Raw genomic sequence first — 14,836 nt, forward strand, 5'->3', positions numbered from 1 at the left:
CTAATGAAGGGTGTCAGATCCTAATCCTCTAAATTATTGGAATAAACCTCCCTCCGAGGCCAGGCGCAGTAATGAAGCCAGACAGCGGGCGACGCTGGCTGCTTTGAATTCCCTGTAATTTCATAAAGTGTGTTCCAGCTGCTCTGTCCGAGGCAGGGCCTCCACACAGCCCGCGCACGGCCTCCTTTGATATCACAAAGAGAAATGGACAGTGACACATTTCTAAGCAGCACTTAGAGACACTGTCACAGCCCCATTATACAGGGATAGGCCTCCAAGGAGAGGAGGCTGATTTCTGGGGAGGTCACTGAGACCACGAGGGCAGGGGAAAGATGAGGGGGGGGTAGAAGAAGGGTGCCGGGAAGACAGAGGACGACTGACCATCCTGCCCCCACTTCGTTCCCAGGGTCAGTGCAGAAAGCCCTCCACTCAGCGTGGTGCTGGCAAGAGCCACGGTACCTTCCCGGGGCCTCCTTCCTAGCAATTCACTCAGGGAAGACAGGGCCCTAGAACACTCTGACTCCCTCTCGGCCCTTCCAAGTCTCCCACCAGAAACACAGCTGAGAATAATAAATAACGGCCGATCAGGGCTCGGAGCCCACGGCATCTCCACCTCTATCAGCCCTGCTGACCCTCGCAGCAGCCCGGGAGGGCGTGCCCTTGTGTGGGTGAGGAAACCAAGTCCCAGGGAGGTGGGGCTGGGCCTTCCTGGTCCCGGCCCACAGAGCGCTCCTTCCCTCCCCCCCTCCCCCGGCCTGCGCTCCTCACACCCCACCCCTGCAGAAGGCCCCTCTCAGCCCTGCAGCCGTGTCTTCCTGGCCAGACCACTGGTTGGAAGCTGTTCTGGGAGAGCTTTGAAGTCCCCTCCTCGCAGGCCCCTCTATTCCAGCTTCTTCTCTCGTCCCTGCCAGTCTCCCTGGCTCTTCTGACAAACCCAGGGTACAGAAGACAGTCCAGAGGCCCACTGCCGCTGTCCCACAGGCCCCGACCTGGGCCACCAAGAACAGAGCTTGGGCTGAGCTGCCTGGAGGGGCCTGGCCTCGGGATGATCTGGCTGGCCTGCGGGCATCCCCTGCCTTTTACCCGGGCACCACTCGGCCTTGCTTGCCACCTGGGGTAGGAGGTCAGAGAGAGGGCTGAGCTCTGACCTGTCTGACCCTCCAAGGGAGCTTTTAGGTACAGTGGCAGGAGGTCACCCCCAGACAGTGAACTCTGGGTGATCCTTGACCTGAGACCCACCCTGAGAATATCAACTCCTGAGCCACTCAGGTCTTGACAGGACAACCCAAATGACACCCTTTCCCAATGGGTCCCCCGACCCCCGGCTTCAGACACACACAGGGTGGGGACCCACAGAGACCCAGAGCGCTCCGCAGATGCCCCATGGCTTGCAGCCAGCCTCTTACCTGGCGCTGCATCTGCTCCCTCTTTCCCTATCTTATTTCTGTCCACCTTTTTTTTTAAAGTACCTACTATGTGCACATAGATCCACAATAGTCTCTCCACAGAGAGGGTACAGTCTGGGCCAGAAGGCGAGAATGCAAAACAGATGCAGATGAGCATGGCGAACGCTGGGCCGGGGGGTCATTGCGGGGCTGGTGCTACAGAGAGCGAGCTGGGGAGGCTGGGCCTGGGGTCACCTACACGCACCGGTGGGGCCAGGCCTGAGCTGCAGTCTGCAAGCGAGGGAGTGAAGGGTTTGCTACACCTCTCTGTAGAAAGGCCTGGCCAGCAGCTCAGCCTCCCTGGCCAAGGCCCTCCCTCTGTGGGGCCCAGGCCTCCCGGAAGGGGAGGTGAGCCAGTCAGCAGGTCTAGGAGGGCAGTGGGGGTGGGAGCTGCAGCCCCCGCAAAGTCCAGCCACCCTGCCTGGGCCTCAGACTGAGGCAGCCTTGCCTTCTGCAGAATGGGTGGGGTAGGCAAGACCCCTGGGAGCGTTACTGCCCTGATCTTGGTCATTTCCACACATTTATGTTTGGGGAGGGAAGAAGATTTGGGAAGCAGAAATTGGGGTTCAGGGAAGAAGGACACCCTGGATGAATTGCTCAGCAGAGGGGTGGTGCAGGCTGCCTCAGCAGTGATTAGTGAGTCCCACGCCAGGGAATTCAATAAAGCGCCAGGCTCATTACCCAGCTGGGGACCCCCTGCCCGAGCAGCCTCGGGCCTGGGTTACATTACAGGGCTGCATGAACTCTCCCCTCCAAGTGAGGCTGCACGGGGCCTTGGGATAATTACGGGGCCTCAGCAGATGGTGGAGGTGGATGGGGAGGCCTTCAGCTGTGGGGCACGTGACCCATCAGCATCTGTGCGGAACAGGACGAGGGAGGGTCTGCACTGATCTGGGAGTGGGGGGCACTGAATCAAGATCTGGGAATTATGGGGTTGGCAGGGGTGGGCAGAGTCCAGTGCCCTGGGCCAGCTGGACCTCCTTGGAGACCCCTGTCTGGGCCAGGGGCACCTGCTGGTGTGGCTGAGGCCCTGGTGTGTGAGGGCGTCTGTATGTGTAACAAGCAGAGGCCGCACGACCCAGTGCCAGTGCCTTTGAGCACTCGCGTGTCCTCCTGGCCTGAGTCTTCCTTGGCCCGTGTCTCACCCCTCCGTGGGGCTTGGGCCACCAACTCGAGCTGGGACGGTCTCTTTCCCTGTCTGAGGCCCCTCCAGCTCTCTCCTCTGTGATCTCATGCCCTGATTCTTCCAGCTTTGCCTTGATGAAATCAGCTTCAAAAAGCTGCGCACAGACCTCAGCCAAGACCTCAGCCAAGACAAACACGGGAGAGCAGGAGCCGGAGGCCCAGGGCTGCGGGGCTGGGGCCGGCCCGCCACTCGGCTCTGCCAGGGGACAGCAAGGGCCGGTCTCCACTTTCCCCAGGCCTGGGGGATCAGTAGGAACACAGAAGTGGGCACGGCCTCCCATCCTCTCAGCGCTCCCCATCCTAAAAGCTACTGCCCTTGAACTCTGCTCTCCCTCTTGCTTTCTTCTTCCTTTGGATGAGAAAGACACGAGCTCAGACTTGGGTCTCCCTGCTGCCCCATGTTGCCAAGCAAAGGGGCTCACATTCTGTACACCCAGACTCACCCCTGATACTCATTCTAGAAGTCCAAATGTAGTGTGTTTGTGTGTGTGTGTGTGTGTGTGTGTGTGTGTGTGTGTTGTGTCCAGGGGTCAGGGCCGGATGAGAAACAGGCCTTTTCATGACTGACCATTATTCCAAGACTTCTGGCTTAACCACAGCCAAAGTACGCAACCTGGACCTCCAGTTTACTTCTCCTGGCTTATCGTTTGCAGCACCGCCCAAAACTCTGGAAGCTGCCACGCTGCTCCTGCAGGTCTTTCCCTGTAGCCTCTCACACGGATCTTGTCCTCTGCCATGGACTTTCTCACCTCCTGCAGAGTTCCAGCTTCTCCTGCCCCATGGCATCTTGACCCATCTCAGAAGCCATATCTTTTTTTTTAATATTTTTTTAAATTGTTGATGGACTTTTATTTTCACTTATTTGTATGCAGTGCTGAAAATCGAACCCAGCCTCAAGCATGCTAGGCAAGCGCGCTACCACTGAGCCACAACCCCAACCCCAGAAGCCATATCTTGAAGGCCAACGCCACTTCCCATCTGGCAACTTCCTGGTCTAGTTTTTAAATGATAAAACAAAACACCACGCTGGGTTATAAAACATGTAGCTAACTTCAGTGTTCAGTGGAGTGAGCTGAATGGAGGCCTCTCAAAAGATTTGTCCAGCTGAGCATGGTGGCACACACCTATAATCTCAGCAGCTTGGGAGGCTGAGGCAGGAGGATCGCCAGTTCAAAGCCAGCCTCAGCAAAAGTGAGTCACTAAGCAACTCAGTGAGACCCTGTCTTCAAATAAAATAAAAATAGAGCTGGGGAAGTGGCTCAGTGGTTAAGTGCCCCTGAGTTCAATTCCTGGTACCAACACCCCCCCCACCCCCACCCCACCCCCCCCCCCGCTCAAAAAAAAAAAAAAAAGATTTGTGCATATCCTAGCCCCAGAATCTGTGTGACTGCATTTGGGAAAAGAATCTGTGCAGATGTTATTCAGTAAGGGTCTCGAGCTGGGATCGTTCTCCATTATCCCAGAGGGCCCTAAATCCAAGGCTCTCACTAGAGGAAAGCAGAGAACACTGAGACACACAGAAGCCCCAAGAAGACGGAAGCAGAGCTCAAGGTGATGCAGCCACACACCCAGGAATGCCTGGGCCAAATGCAGGATGATGCAGAGAGATTGTCCTCCCGAGCCTCAGAGGGAGCAAGGACCTGCCAACATTTTAATCTTGGATCTCTGGCCTTCAGAACTGCGAGATAGTACATTTATGTTGTTTTTAGCCATCAAATTTGTGTTACTTTGTTGTCACAGTCACCCCCCAAATGAACAGACCTACCTAGAATTCTTCAGTGACCCTTCCCAGTCCTGGTTAAGTAGCCCGGCCAGCAGGGCTTGTCCCTTCTTAGCTCCTCCCCAGTCTACTCAGTGAAGTGCTCTCAGCAACGGGTTCTCTTTTCTGACAAGTTTATCACCTCAGCACTTTCTTTTGTAATCCAACAAAAATTTATAACTTTTTATTAATAATAGAAACAACATAAAGTTCAAACCAAGCTTCAAATGCTCTTTTGAAACACACACACACACATGCTCACAAGCACCACACACACGTGCACACACAATGCACACACAGAGGACTACGTTCTTTGTTCCTCGCACACCAGCTCATACGTCATCACTGCTGCTCTTGAGGGCTCAGGCTGCCTTTGCTCTTCACACGGTGGCTTCTGGCGTGGCCATTCCTTGTCCTTGCCGCCCACATCTGCCTCCTCCACCCCTCCCTCTTTGCTCTCCTCCTGAACAGTCAGGGTCTGTGTGTTTCCCTGGGTGTCTGAGAAGCTTCACCTTGAACTTGGATTGCTCAGAGCTGCTAACTGCTCGCTGAGCCCTCAGCCTTGATTTCCCCCAGCTCTGTCAGTGTCTGAGGCAGGGCTCTTGCACACATCTGCTTGCGTGAGGACAAAGGGGAAGTTCTTGGATTTCAGGGTTAGTGGCTCTAGTGACTGCTGTGGCCTGTGTGGACCGAGGCCTTGGTGCCTACTTTTCGCTCGACTCTGTTGTATTTTACTGACTGGTTCCTCAGTGACTGTGGCTGCCACCAGCTGGGCCTGTCGTGGGTGCCAGTGTAGAATCCGTTTTCTGGAGCTCTGGTACCAATTCATCACTGTTGGGTTCTGTTCCAGATTCTAAGCCTAGGGCTACAGCAACTCCTCCGGAGCAGGGATGGTTTCTGGGCCTTCTCCAAGAATTTTGTGCATAGAATGTGGAATCAACGAACATGGTGAAAGAAAGTCAGGACCCTTAAAAAAAAAAAAAGCTATGATTTTTTTTTTTTGGCAGGGGGGTACCAGGGATTGAACTCAGGGGCATTCAACCACTGAGCCACATCCCCAGTCCTATTTTGTATTTTGTTTAAAGACAGGGTCTCACTGAGTTGCTTAGCACCTTGCTTTTGCTGAGGCTGGTTTTGAACTCGAGATCCTCCTGCCTCAGCCTCTGAAGCCTCTGGGATTACAGGGGTGCACCACCACGCCCAGCTTATGATTGTTGTTTTTACCGGAAATGGACGGTCAACATGGTTTTAAAGACACCCGGTAAGGGGCTGGGGATGTGGCTCAAGCGGTAGCGCGCTCGCCTGGCATGCGTGCGGCCCGGGTTCGATCCTCAGCACCACATACCAACAAAGATGTTGTGTCTGCCGATAACTAAAAAATAAATATTAAAAAATTCTCTCTCTCTCTCTCTCTCTCCCTCTATCACTCTCTCTTAAAAAAAAAAAAAAAAAAAAAAAGACACCCGGTAAGACTTGGGTGACCAGAGTGGTGGAGAACTGAACCTGGCAATTGGGAGCCTTGCTCTACTCCACAGGACAAGAGTTGCTGGTGACATGGGACAACTTTTAGGAGGTAAGCATGGGAAGAGAGGACAAGTTGAACTGATCTGACTTTGGATCTGTGACCCTTGGGGAAGAGACCCCCTCTGTAGCAGATGCTTTCAGAGGTTTTGACTGCAACACATTGGTAAGAAATGTATTTTTCAGCGGGGCACAGAAGTGCAGCCTGTAACCCCATCAATTTGGGAGGCTGAGCCAGGAGGATGGAAAGTTCAAGTTCAGCCTCAGCAAACTTAGTAAGGCTTTTAGCAGCTTGGGAGACCCTGCCTCAAAATAAAAAATAAAAAAGGGCGGGGGATGTGGTTAAGTGCCCCTGGTTTCAATCCCTGGCACCAAAAAAAAAAAAAAAAAAAAAAAAAAGAAAGAAAGAAAAGAAAAGAAATGTATTTTTCATTGTGATTCTGTGTACATAGACACAAGAATAACTGAAATAAAAGTTTTACAAAGTAATGGTTACCCTTCTACATGTCACGCTTCTTGAGCATTCCAAAAGCTGAAGGTCACTTGGGAAGCTTGGGAACAACCAGAGCTTTGGGACTTCTGTTGCCTTTTTCAGAAGCCTCAAGATTAATATATGAACTATTGGAATTTGAAATGAAACAGACAAAAACCAGTTACATTAACATTTTTAAATGACGTATTTAGCTGCTATGGTTTTGTTTTAATATTTGTTTTTCAGTTAGAGGTGGACACAATGTCTTTATTCTGCCTTATGCGGTGCTGAGGATCGAACCCAGGGCCTCCCGCACGCTAGGCCAGCGCTCTACCTCCGAGCCTCGACCCCAGCCCCTAGATGCTCTGGTTTTGATGTGGTCTGTCTCCCAGGGGTTCCAGTGGGCAGCGTGGGCCCCTGGGTGGCAGTGTTGGGAGGTGGATGAGTCTAGGAGGTAGGACCAGTGGAGAGGTGGTAGGTCACTGGGGACGTCACACTTGGAAGGGATTGGTGTTAGTCTCATGGAGAAGCCAGTTCTCATGGAAGAGCAGGCCTGGCCTCTGAAGGCCTTGTGGCTTCCTGTCTGGCCGTGTTCCTTCCACGCATCAGCAAGGTGTGATGTCACCAAGGTGTGATGTCACCAAGGTGTGATGTCACCAAGGGGCCAAACAGATGGGGCTGCCTGATCTTAGACTTTCAGCCTCCAAAACTATAAGAAAAAATGAGCTCTTTTACTTTGTTTTTAAATTTTATTTATTTATTTTAATATTGGAGATTTAACCCAGGGGCGCTCTACCACTAAGCTCCCTCCCCCAGCCCTTCGTTTTGTTTTGTTTTGTTTTGAGGCAAGATCTGGCTAAGTTGCTTAGGGCCTCTCTAAGTTGCTGAGTCTGGCCTTGAACCAGACTTGTCTCGGCCTCCTAAGTTGCTAAGATTACAGAATTGAGCTACCACACCTGGCTCTTTTTCTTTATAAAATATTCAGCTTCAGGCATTTTATTACAGCAAGCAAAAAATATACTAATGCATTAGGTATAAAGCTTAAAACAATGTCCAGGATCAATATATACAAAGCAGAACTACAGAACTTTGATGAAAGAAAATCTAAAACATGAAGAGATGTTCCATGTTTATAAATTGGATGATAGGGTTGATATGATGTCAATTTTTCCCAACTTAATATATAGATTCAACAAAATCCCAAACAGAATCCTAGCACACTATTTTGTGATTCTAAAATTCTAAATGGTTCTAAAGTTTATATGGAAAGGCAAAAAAAAAAAAATGCTAACACAATACTGAAGAATAAATTTGGAGGACTAATGTTACTAAATTTCAGAACTTCCTATAAAGTTACAGTGATCAAGATAAACATGGTCTTGGTGAAAGAATAAACACTTAGGTTGATGAAACAGAATACAAGGCCCAAAATAGACTCAACCAAATGCAATCAAATAATGTTTGTCAAAGGACCAAAATCAACTCCATGGAGAAAGAACAGTCTTCTCAACAGATGGCAACGAACCAGGAGACCTACTCATGCAAAGGTGGGGAGTGGGGCGCAGAGAGAGAGAGAGAGAGTCTAGACATAACAGGCTCCACATTTTCAAAAATTAACTTAAAGTTTATCAAAGAGCTTAATGTAAAACATAAAACTATTACATTTCTGGAAAATAATAAGAGAAAATTTAAAGGACCTTGAGTTTGGCCAGGAGCTTTTAGGTATAATATCCAAAACATGATTCACGAATGAAAAAAAATGATGCTCTTTCCCTGAAAAAAAAATTGTTAAAAGAGAATGGGAGATGGCGCTTACAAATTGGAAGAAAATCCAGTCATGCTTTGCGCTCCTCTGGAGATTGGTTCCAGGATCCTCTGTGGATACCAAATCTACGGATGCTCAAGTCCCATATTTAAATTCCATAATATTTGCATATGCATATCCTCCTTTTTACTTTAAATCATCTCTAGATTAATTATCATATCTAATACAGTTTTTTAAAATTTTTTAATATTTATTTATTTAGTTAGTTAGTTTTTGGTGGACACAACATCTTTGTTTGTATGTGGTGCTGAGGATCGAACCCGGGCCACACGCATGTCAGGCGAGCGCACTACCGCTTGAGCCACATCCTCAGCACTCTAATACAGTTTAGATATTATGCTATGTAAATAGTTGTTATACTGTATTGTTCAGTGAATAATAAAAAGAAAAATATCTGCATTTGTTCAGGTCAGATGCAACATATCTTTTTTAGATTGGTGGTTGAAGAATCCACAGAGATGGAGGGCCAATTGTATTTGTAAATCACATATCTGATAAAGACCTTGTACCAGAATGACAGATAGATAGATAAATAGATAATGATATGTCTGTATCTATATCCCCCTCCCCATATCTATAATCCTTAGTGTCTCGCTGTTGCTGAGGCTGGCTTTGAACTCTCAATCCTCCTGCCTCAGCCTCCCAAGCCAATGGGATTACAGGTGTGCACTGTAATCATGCCCAGCCAGAATATATTTTTAAAACTCTCAAAATTATATTATGAAAAAAAAAACAACCCAAAGAAAAATCAGCAAAAGATTTGAATAGACACTTCACCAAAGACAATGTATGAATGGTAATTACATTAAAAAATGCTCACGATCATTAATAATTAGGGAAATGAAATTTTAAAAGACAAGAGTTCCTTACACACTAATTATAATAGTTAAAACTAAAAAGCCTAGCCATACTAAATGTTGGCAAGATGCAGAGGAACTAGAACTTTCAAACACTGCTCATGGGGAAATGAGTATTTTCTGTTACCAGTATAAAGTGGTTTAATCACTTTGTAATATAGTTTGCATCTCAAAAGTTACTATGATAGTCAGCTTTCTGTTACTGTAACAAAATGCCTGAGATAAACAATGAATGGTTTATTGTGACTCAGAGTTTCAGAGGTCTTAGTTCATGGTCAGTTGAATTCATTACTTTGGGGCCTGTGGCAAAGCAGCCCATTGTGACCCAGAGCATGGGGGATCAAAAGTGCTCCCCTCGTGGCTGCCAGGAAACAAAGAAGAGCCAGGGTATTAATGTCTCCTTCAAGGTTACACCCCCAATGACCCAACTTCCTTCCACTAATCCCCACCTACTAAAGGTCCCACTACCTCCCGATAGTATCACCAGGTGGGAACCAAGCTTTTAACAGAGGGGTCTTTGGGGAACATTCTAGATTCAAGGTATATGAGTTACACATACATCTGTCATCCCACTCCCATGTATGTACCCAAGAGAAACGGAAGGACATACCTGTACAAGACTGGAACATGAATATTCACAGCACCTTTATTTGTATTTATTTATTTACTGTGGTACTGGGGATCGGACCCAGGGGTGCTCTGCTACTGAGCTGCATCCCCAGCCCTTTTTAATTTTTAATTTTTTTTAAATTTTGAGACAGAGTCTACTAAGGTGCCCAGGCTGGCCTTGAACTTACCATCCTCCTGTCTCAGCTTCCTGAGTAGCCAGGATTACAGGCGTGCGTCACCACACCCAAATGGCAGGTATGTTTTTATACATGTGTTTTTTCTGCCCAAAGATCTCTTTCTATAATGTTTTTTTTTTCTCTGTTCAGTTTCAAAGACTCCCTTCCTCTCCTCAAACGTTGTGTTTACAATTGGGAACACACAATTGTTCCCACCCTTTCCCAAATCCTGTTATATTTCACCTGCTCTCCTTTCTCTCTGGCACTAACCACTGTATCAGTGGAGGTTCTTTTGACTGCAAAAGTAGTAATGAAACAACCAACTAAGCACATATCGTATATCAAGGGGTCCAAGAACAGTCAGTATTAGGGCTGGCTCTGCTGCTTAACAATTCTAGGGATTCAGTTCAGCATTTCTGGGGTTCTCTTGACCTTTTCCTCATGGTCACAAAACAGCTGCCATCACCCCAAGGGCCAACATGACAATATTCAAAGGAAGAAAAGAATATGTCATCAGTGCAAACCAAATATCTCATGTACTCCCTGCATGTCCCAGCCTTCCGTGCCCTTAGGTTGAAGTCATGTAACTAGTTCTAGGCCACAGACTGAGGATGGAAGCAATATTGGTAGGTGGAAGCCGTTATCAGGGGTTTAAGGGTTTCATGACCTCCCGATCCAAGATCCCATGCTGGTATTTTCTTTTTCTTTTTCTTTTTTTTTTTTTGAAAGTATTTTTGTATCTATTATGTCATGTGATATTTATAATAGTCTTTTTCTTTTTCCTTTTTTTAGAGAGAGAGAGAGAGAGAGAGAGAGAGAGAATTTTAATATTTATTTTTTAGTTCTCAGCGGACACAACATCTTTGTATGTGGTGCTGAGGATCGAACCCGGGCCGCACGCATGCCAGGTGAGCGCACTACCGCTTGAGCCACATCCCCAGCCCCCATGCTGGTATTTTCTGATGGCTCCAAACCCTTCGCTCCCCACACAGACATCACGTTCAGGGTTACAGGATGTACGAGATGAGGATAGGAGCCCGCAGCTATTGCTTCACCCAGGAATCTCTCCAGCCACAAGGCTGGCTCTCAACTTAGAATTTCTAGCCCCAAAAGTGAACAGTTAAAGACAAGCCCTGGGTGTGCTCTTGTGGGAAAACCCTGAAACGGGGCCTGCGGCTCACATCTGGCTCAGCACTGCCACCTTTGGCCTCATGGGGGCGTTTTCCTTGACACTCCTGAGACAGAGAGGTGGGCTGTGTTTCCCCTGCCCCTGAACCTGGCTGGTCCTGTAACTGACTTTGACCAACAGAAAGTGACAGAAGTACCACTTCCAAGTCAGGCCTCAAAGGTGACAGCTTCCCAGTTGGCTCCTCCTGGAAGCCAGCATGATGAATGGGAAAGAAGTCTGACAATCCCAAGCCGACCCGCCACAGGAAGTCCCCACAAGCCACATGAAGGAGAACACAGAGGCTCCGTGGAGCATGGCCAAGGCACCAGATGAGTTGAATGCTTTTTCTGGGACCTTCCAGCCTAGTGCAGCCACCAGCTGAATGCAGCTGAGCCACTGTCCCAGAAAATGTCACAAAGAGCAGAACAGCCTAGCTGAACTCTGTCCAAACTCCTGACTCACAGGACCACGGACAAGTAAAACATGTTCTAGGTCACTAACTTTGGGGATAGTTTTTTGGAATCTGTCAGTGGAACAGGCTTGAAGGAGCCGTGGGGGAGGCCAGGTCTGCCGCTCAGCCTCAGTGCTCAGGCTGCCAGGAGGCAGACACGGGAACGAGGCCAGAATTCCCTTTAGGTACAAGAGGATACTTGGGGCTGTTCCCAGAGTCCATGCCTTTGGCGATATGGTTGGAGGGTTTGCAGAGAGGCTGGGAGGAAAGCACCGCCCAGAGACTCTAGCACAGCACACCCGAGTCAGATGGGGTTCGCCTGTTTACTCAGCAAACACTCTTGAAGCACTATTGTGTGCCCTGCCCTGAAAACAGGGAGATGATGGGAAATCCAACAGTCATGGCGTCCGTCTTCATGCCTCTGCAGTTTTAGTGTGGGCTGCAGACATGAGACAGTTACACACGTGGATATAAATGACAGATGATGAAGGATGTCGTAAGAGGAGGGTACTTGCTGGGCGCGGTGGTGCACACCTGTAATCCCAGCAGTTCAGAAGGCTGAGGCGGGAGGATCGCAAGTTCAAAGCCAGCCTCGGCAACTTCGTGAGGCCCTAAGCAACTTAGCAAGGTCCTGGCTGGGAATGAAAAATAAAAAGGGCTGGGTGTGGCTCAGCAGTTAAGCCATCTTCCTGGGTTCAAACCATCTTCCCCTCCCTGGGTCTCTTCTCCACTGTGAAGGGTGGGAGAGGAGCTGCCCTTGACTTTGAACGCCCGGTCAGCTCAGACTCCAGGGAGGAGTGTGGGTGGGCAGGAGCACTGTTTCCAATTAGGAGAAGAGGTCAGGGGAGGGCTTCTAGAGGAAGTGACCCTGACGCTGAGACCAGAAGAGCAAATCGCAGCCGAGTAAAGAGGGAGCAGCATGTGCCATGGCTGGGAGGTTGGAGGTGGCACAGACATTCACAGGCCTGGAAGGTGGCCAGGCTGCCGGGGGAGGAGTGAGTCCATGTGGATCCACGCGGGGCTGGGCCTCTAACCTGGGCCTGCACCACCACCATGAAGGAGGCCCTGGTTTTACCTCCTACTTGAGAACTTTTGCCTTTGCACTACCGTCTCTGTTTCGTGTGGGTGTTGGGAGGTGGAGATTCGAGGCAGAGGAAGAGCCCGCTGTGTCTGTAGGTGAAGAGAGAGACCCCGGGGGACACATTGCTCTAACTTACCACAAGCAAAGGCCAGCGACCCTGAGAGCCAGCGACCGCGTCGGTACTGGGCCATCTGTACACAGGAACGGCTCGAGTGCAGAAAGCTACTGACCATTTCACATAGAACGTTTGGAGATACTGCTGGACACAGACGATGGGCAGAAAATGGGCCAGGCCCCTATGTCACAAGGGACCAGAAGGACTTCCTGCCAGTGAGGGGCCAGGACAGGTGCTTCTCTAACCCTGAGCCTGCGGCAGGTGGGCAGAAGGAGAGGCACTCCCTGAGGACTCAAGAGGCCTCATTCATTTGAAGTTGCTGGCCAGTCCAGTGTGGCTTCAGGTACAAGAGGATCAGGGAAGCAAAGACACCCATCCTCACTGAGGGTAGAAGGTATCAGGGTGTTGGGATGAGGGTCAGTGCCCAAGTCCTGGGACGAATCCCCTCCTCTCAGGGGCATCTCAAGGGGGCAGGGCACACTCAGAAGTCAAAGGCCATTTGGGGTACAGTGGTGCATGCCTGTAATCCCAGTGACTCAGAAGGCCAAGGCAGGAGGATCTCAAGTCTGAAGCCAGCCTCTGCAACTTGGCAAGACTCTGTGTAAAAATAAAACCATGTGTAGTGACAATGTAATCCCAATGGCTGGAAAGGCTGAGGCAGGAGGATCATGAGCTTAAAGCCAGCTTCAGCAAAAGCGAGGCACTAAGCAACTCAGTGAGACCCTGTCTGTAAATAAAATACAAAATAGGGCTGAGGATGTGGCTTGGTGGTTGAGTACCCCTGAGTTTAATCCCTGGTACCAAAAATAAAAAATAGAAAGTCCAGGGATGGAACTCAGTGGTACAGTTCCCCTGAGTTCAATCCCTTGTACCCAAATAAATAAAAGTCAGGACCAAAGGGACATCACATAGTGCCATATTCCTTAATCCGCAGGCACCTTGGTGTCTAGGTCCCTATTTCGATCCCAATGCAAAGACCCTCTAATAAGGTGGAACCTGCCTAGGCATGGAGCACAGGCCACGAGGCTCAGGCCAGGCTTCAACCTCCTGGCTTCCTTCCCCAGGGTCTGAATCACAGGGTGGACACTGGCCGATTGACCTGATGCCAGGCCACCACTGGAGAAGACAGACCAGGAGAGGGTGACCAGGCCCTCACCAGCTAACCCAACATTGGGACGGTGGCTTCTTTGTCTGGCTGCCACATGGAAGAAGAGAAAGAAAGGAAGAGAGGAAGTGGAGAGAGGGCATGGTCCAGGCCTTGTGCCCTGGAAGGCACACGGCCCCCTCCCATAGTAAACCATAGGTGACCGATTGGCACCCACCCAACACACACACTAGCCACCTCAGAACCCTGATTTACTCTCTCCACCTCCCACCCTGCTGCAACCCAGGAGGTGTTCCAGCCATCAGAGGTTGATGCTGCGGACAGTCCAAGACCCCGTCCTCCCCTCCTCGGTCTTACAACTTGATTCCCTCAGTTCTGCCTTCTCCCTCCCTAACACTCATCACCTCCTCCCAACAGGACCTTTCCCCAGGGCATCTGGACATACTCAAGTCTTCCCCAAACATCCTTAGGTCAGTCCATCCATCCCACAGTCCCCTCCGCCCACAGCCCAGCCTCGCTCCTCCCCCCAGAGGCAGCCTGCCTCTGTCTCCTCACTCTCATCCTCCAAACCCTGAGCCACACTGACCCAGCCTCCCACATCTACCTCTAACGCCGCCAGGTGACTGCTGCAGGCCCAAATGACACATTGGTGCTCGGTCTCTTGGTCTCTGTTGACCACTTAGTCCTCCTTGACTGCTCTCCCTGGGGTGTCGGTGAAGTCACCCTCTCCTGGTTTTCCACCCTCTCTCCTGGTAGCTCCTTTCCAAAAGATCCCCCTGACACCCAGATATTGCACCTGAGGGACATCTAGGCTGCATCCTTGACCCCTCCTCTTCCTGTACCACCTGCCCTCCACCCACAGGCAGAGGCTCCAGCGCCAGCATGAGAGTCATCTGGAGATGAAAGTGCCTGCCATGGGAGCGCCCCAGCCCGGCCAGCTACATCAGGGTCACTGAAGTGTTGACCGGCTGTGGTGGACATAAAAGCCCCAGATGGTTGTGGACAGACAGGTTTCAAGCCACTGCCTCAGTCCTATGTGCTGATCCTGAGCCGTCCAAAGACAGGGC

This window comes from Spermophilus citellus, assembly GCF_964194105.1.
Source record: "Spermophilus citellus genome assembly, chromosome: 17".
Lineage (NCBI taxonomy): Eukaryota > Metazoa > Chordata > Mammalia > Rodentia > Sciuridae > Spermophilus > Spermophilus citellus.